The sequence below is a fragment of the Martes martes genome, assembly GCF_963455335.1.
Source record: "Martes martes genome assembly, chromosome: 15".
In the NCBI taxonomy this organism is placed as follows: Eukaryota; Metazoa; Chordata; class Mammalia; order Carnivora; family Mustelidae; genus Martes; species Martes martes.
In genome coordinates this window covers 63073668-63079732 of record NC_137903.1, presented here as the reverse complement: position 1 = coordinate 63079732, position 6065 = coordinate 63073668, and positions in this window count along the sequence as shown.

Genomic DNA, 6065 nt, shown 5'->3' with positions numbered 1-6065 from the left:
ATTATTTCTTCAAATACCTTTTCTTTCCCCCTTTCTCTCTCTTCTCATTCTCAGATTCCCTATAATTCAAATGCTATTATGCTTGATTGAGTCACTGAGCTCTCTAAGTCTATTTCCATTATGTAGTATTTGTTTCTCACCCATTCAGTTTGACCATTACTCCCCTCCAGGTTACCGATACATTCTTATAATCTACTATTTATTCCATCTATCATATTTTTAATTTCATTTATTGAGTTCTTCACCTCTGATATGTTACTTTTTTATCTCTTTATCAAGGGTTTCACTGATGTCCTCCAGCCTCTTCTGAAGTCCAGTGTGTATCTTTACAATCATTACTTTATGTTCTCTATCAGGCATATTGCTTATTTCTGTTTACTTAGATCTCCTATTGTGATTTTGTCTTGTTCTTTCATTTGGGACATGTTTCTTTGTCTCCTTATTTTGTGTACCTCTGTTTCTGTGTGTTAGGAAAGTCAGCTAAGTCTTCTGTTTTTAAAAGTAGTGGCTTGGCCAAAAACTGGAGGAGGGGCAAGAAGGTAGAGGAGTAGGAGACCCTGTTTCAACCCGTCCCCTGAATTGAGCTAAATATCTACCAGAGCACTCTGACCATCCAAGAAATCAGATGTAAGATTATACACTTCTGGATCTCTACAAGGGCAGAGGATCATCAGTGGACAGGTAAAGCAGAGTGGGGGTGCACAGACTGATATGAGAGGATAAACAGAATGGGGAGGGAGCTACCAGAAGTGACACATTGGAAAGTGATACCCCAATATGAAAATGTCCTGTGCTTGGGGACCAGCATTAACTTGGAGACAGGTTAAGAGCACTAAAAAAGAACAAAGGGACTTAAGGGACAATTGTTGGGATCAGACAGCCGCAAGCATGGGCTTAAGCCCACAGTCCTAGGATGGCCACAGCCGGCACTCACCCATGCCTGAGAGAGCGCTGCTGCAGTCAGCAGTCCCTGGGTCCACAGCCACGATCGCTGCCTCCACTGCCTGCACCACTGCCCGAGCCGAGTGCACCCCCATCTATGCCTGAGAGAATCCTGCTCAGGCTCCATTTGGTGGTCCGTGGGTCTGCGACCATCTGCTGCTTCTGCCGCTGCCAGGGCTGCGTGCACCTGGTGTGGGTGTGGACTCCAGACAGTGGTCTTGGGAATGGCAGCCACCGGAGTCAGGCTTGCCTGGACCAGTATCACTCGTGGTTTTAGTGGCATGGGGATACAGAGACAAGCAGGGCCTCAGGCGGCCACTGAGATGGTGGCTGGGGGTGTGCACAACCTGTGCAAGGTTGTGCTGTTCGACAGAGTTAGCAGAGGGGGAGTCTGTGTGTTCTGGACCATCCAGAGGAGAGCAGACTGAGGCTTTCCTCTGAGGTGGAGGTCTGGGTGTGGACAGTTTACTTTGCTCCAACCCACCTAGAAAAGGCACAAAAAGCCATCAAAGAACAAAAAACCTCCAGAGAACAAAAGCCTGAAAAACCGGTTTCCACAGAGGTCAGCCCCTTGATAGGGGGCAGGGTGACTCAGCCCACGCAAGACTGACTGAAAAACAACATGGCAGGCCTCTTCCCCAGAAGATAAGCCAAAAGAACAAGAGGACAACAACCACAGGGTCCCCATGAAACTGTAAAACCCCAACATCAAAGGAAAACCATATATTGAACTCCTGGTATTGCCCCCAACACTGAATATTTCATAGATACAACTTCTCTCTCTCTCTCTCTCTCTTTTTAAATTAGTTCTCATGATTCTTGTTCTTTTTATTTTTCTTACCTACTTACCATTTCAACTGGATGTTTAATACAACATATTCCATAATAACTTTTTAACTTGAACTTTTTCATACATAGAACTTTTTCATACATATGCCTTTTTTAAAATGTATATATAGATATAAGCCTCAAGGTAGTCTTCTTCCCTATTCAATACTATACACACACACACACACACACACACACACACACACACACACCAGTTTTAATTTCCCTATATCTCTGGAAAGTTGAGTCCTTTAACAAAGATAACAAGATATACCCAGGAAGAACTGAAATAACCTTCCTCACCAACATCAAGTGTTTGTAACCACCTTCCCATCTTATTCTTTTGTCAGTGTTTCTGTGTGTTTGTTTTTGTTTTTTTATTTTATAAATCTTATTCTTGGGGTTCATTTTGACTGGTTTTTTCTTTTTGTTTTTTCTTTTTCAGTCTTTTTGTTTGTGCATTTTTGCTTTTGTACTTTATAAATCTTACTTTGAGGGCCTTTTGGCTGGGTTTTTTCCTATTTTTTCTTTTTCTTTCTTTTTGGTGGTGACTTCCGATTGCTCTGAAATTCTCTAGGGTACACCTTGCCCGGATCGTGGTTGATATATTCAGCTATATATCCCCTCAACCACCTCTCACCAAAATGACTATGAGGAGGAGGAGGAGGAACACCCGACAGAGGAAAATTTTAGAGACTGTGACCTCTGCCACAGAACTATTGGATATGGACATAAACAATATGTCAGAAATGGAATTCAGGGTAACAATTATCCAGGCAATGGTTAGGTTGGAGAAGAGCATTAGTGGCAACATAGAATCTCTAAGGGATGAAGTGAGAGCTGACCTGGCAGAACTTAAAAATGCTATCAATGAGATCCAATCTAATCTAAATACTCTAACAGCTAGGGTAAATGAGGCAGAAGATTGAATTAGTGATCTAGAAGACAAACTGATAGAAAAGAAAGATCAGGAGATGGCCTGGAACAAACAGCTTAGAATCCATGAAAACAGAATTAGGGAAATAAATAACACCATGAAACATTCCAATGTCAGAATTATTGGGATCCCTGAGGGGTGTGGGGTGGAGAGAGAGAGAGGACTAGAAGATATAGTTGAACAAATCCTAGATGAGAATTTCCCTAATCTGGGAAATGGAACAAGTGTTCATGTCCTAGAGGCAAAGAGAACACACCCCAAGATCAAGGGTAGAAAGAACCCCGGACATGTAACTGTGAAATTCATCAATCATAAATTCAGAAAAGATGTCTTAAGGGCAGCTGGAGGAAGAGATTCCTTAGGTACAGAGGGAGGACCATCAGAATAATGCCAGTCCTGTCCATAGAAACCTGGCAAGCCAGAAACGGCTGACAGGACATATTCAGGGCACTAAATGAGAAGAATATGCAGCCAATAATGCTTTATCTGGCAAGGCTGACATTCAGAATGGATGGAGAGATAAAGAGCTTCCAAGACTGGGAAAGTCTAAAAGATTATGTGATCATGAAGCTGGCACTACAAGAAATATTAAGGGGAGTTCTATAAAAGAAGAAAGACCCCAAGAGTGATACAGAACATAAATTTACAGAGACAATCTATAGAAACAAGGACTTCACAGGCAACATGATGATAATAAAAACTTATCATTCAATAATCACTCCATCATGAACAGCCTAAATGTTCCCATAAAACAGCGCAAGGCTGCAGACTAGATAAAATGAAAGGACTCGTCCATATGCTGCCTACAAGAGACACAAATGGAACCTAAAGATACATCCAGACTGAAAGTGAAGGGATGAAGAACCATCTTTCATGCCAATGGGCTTCAAAAGAAAACTGGGGTAGCAATTCTCACATCAGATAAATTAGATTTTAAGCTAAAAACCGCAGTCAGAGATAAAGAAGGACACTACATCATTCTTAAAGGGTCCATCCACCAAGAAGATCGAATAATTTTAAATATTTATGCCCCCAGCATGGGAACGGCCAACTACACAAGCCAAATGTTAATTTTAAAAAAAGAGTCATATTGATAAGAATACACTAATTGTAAGGGATCTTAACACGACACTCTCAGCAATATACAGATCATCTAAGCAGAAAATCAACAAAGAAACAAGAGTTTTGAATGACATATTGATCCAGATGGCCCTCATAGATATACACAGAACATTCCACCCTAAAACAACAGAATACTCATTCTTGTTGAGTGCACATGGAACTTTCTCCAGAATAGACCACATACTGGGTCACAAATCAGGGCTTAACTGATACCAAAAGACTGAGTTTGTTTCCTGCATATTCTCAGACCACAGTGCTTTGAAACTGGAACTTGATCACAGGAAAAAAAAAAAAAAAAGGAAGGAATTCAAACACTTGGAAGCTAAAGACCATCCTGTTCAAGAATGTTTGGATCAACCAGGAAATCAAAGAAGAGCTTAAACAATTCATGGAAACCAATGAGAATGAAGACACATCAGTCCAAAAACTATGGGATATGGCAAAGGCAATCCTAAGGGGAAAATACATAACCATCCAAGCCTCACTCAAAAAAATTGAAAAATCTTGAATACACAAAATCTCTTTACACCTTAAAGAACAGGAGGATCAACAACAAATTAAGCCAACCCCATGCACAAGAAGGGAAATAATTAAAATTAGAGCAGAGATCAATGAGTTAGAAACTAGAGATGCAGTAGAACACATCAACAAAACTAGAAGTTGGTTCTTTGAAAGAGTTGATAAGATCAATAAACCACTGGCCAAACTAATCCAGAAGAAAAGAGAAAGGACCAAAATTAATAAAATGATGAATGAAATTGGAAAGATCATGACTAAAACCAAGGAAATAGAAACAATCATCAGAAATTATTATCAACAGCTATATGCCAATAAGTTAAGCAACCTAGAAGAAATGGGTGCATTCCTGGAAACCTATAAACTTCCAAGACTGAAACAGGAAGAAATGGACAACCTGAACAGACCAATATCTAGTACCAAGTTTGAACCAGTGACCAAAAACCTCCCAAAACACAAGAGTCCAGGACCCGAAGGATTCCCTAGAGAATTTTACCAAACATTCAAAGAAGAAATAATACCTATTCTTCTGAAGCTGTTTCAAAAAAATAGAAACAGAAGGAAAATTTCCAGACTCTTTCTATGAAACCAGCATTACCTTGATCCCCAAACCAGGCAAAGACCCCTTTAGAAAGAAGGATTTCAAACCAATATTCCTGATGAATATGGATGTCAACATTCTCAACAAGATCCTACCTAAGAGGATCCAACAGCATCTTAAAAAGATTATCGACCATGACCAGGTGGGATTTATCTCTGGGAGGCAAGGGTGGTTCAACATTCACAAATCAATCAATGTGATAGAATAAATTAATAAGAGAAGACAGAAGAACCACATGGTCCTCTCAACTGACACAGAAAAGACATTTGATGAGATATCCGCTAAATTAAAACTCTTTAAAGTATAGGGATAAAGGGAACATTCCTCAACTTCACGAAATTCATCTATGAAAAACCCATGGTAAGTATCATCTTCAATGGGTAAAAGCTGACAGCCTTCTCTTTGAGATCAGGAACACGACTAGGATGCCCACTCTCGCCTCGCCACTGCTGTTCAACATAGCACTAGAAGTCCTAGCAACAGCAATCAGACAACAAAAAGAAATAAAAGGTATTCAAATTGGCAAAGAAGAAGTCAAACTCTCTCTTTGCAGGTGACATAATACTTTATGTGGAAAACCAAAAAGACTCCACCCCCAAATTTCTAGAACTCATACAGCCACTCAACAACGTGGCAGGATACAAAATCAATGCACAGAATCAGTTGCTTTTCTATACACTAAAAATGTAACTCTAGAAAGGGCAATTAGAGAATCAATTCCATTTACAATAGCACCAAAACCACAAGATACCTAGGAATTAACCTAACCAAAGAGGTAAAGTGTCTGTAGTCGAGGAACTACACAACACTCATGAAAGAAATTGAAGAAGACACAAAAAGATGGAAAAACATTCCATGTTTATGGATCAGATGAATAAACATTGTGAAAATGTCTGTGCTGCCCAGAGCAATCTGTAATTTCAATGTCATCCTGATCAAAATACCAGCATCATTTTTTAAAGTCCTGGAGCAAACAATCCTAAAATTTGTATGGAACCAGAAAAGACCCCAAATCACTAAGGCAATGTTGAGAAAGAAAAACAAAGCTGGGGGCATCACGTTGCCTGATTTCAAGCTTTATTACAAAGCTGTGATCACCAAGAGAGCATAGTACTGGCA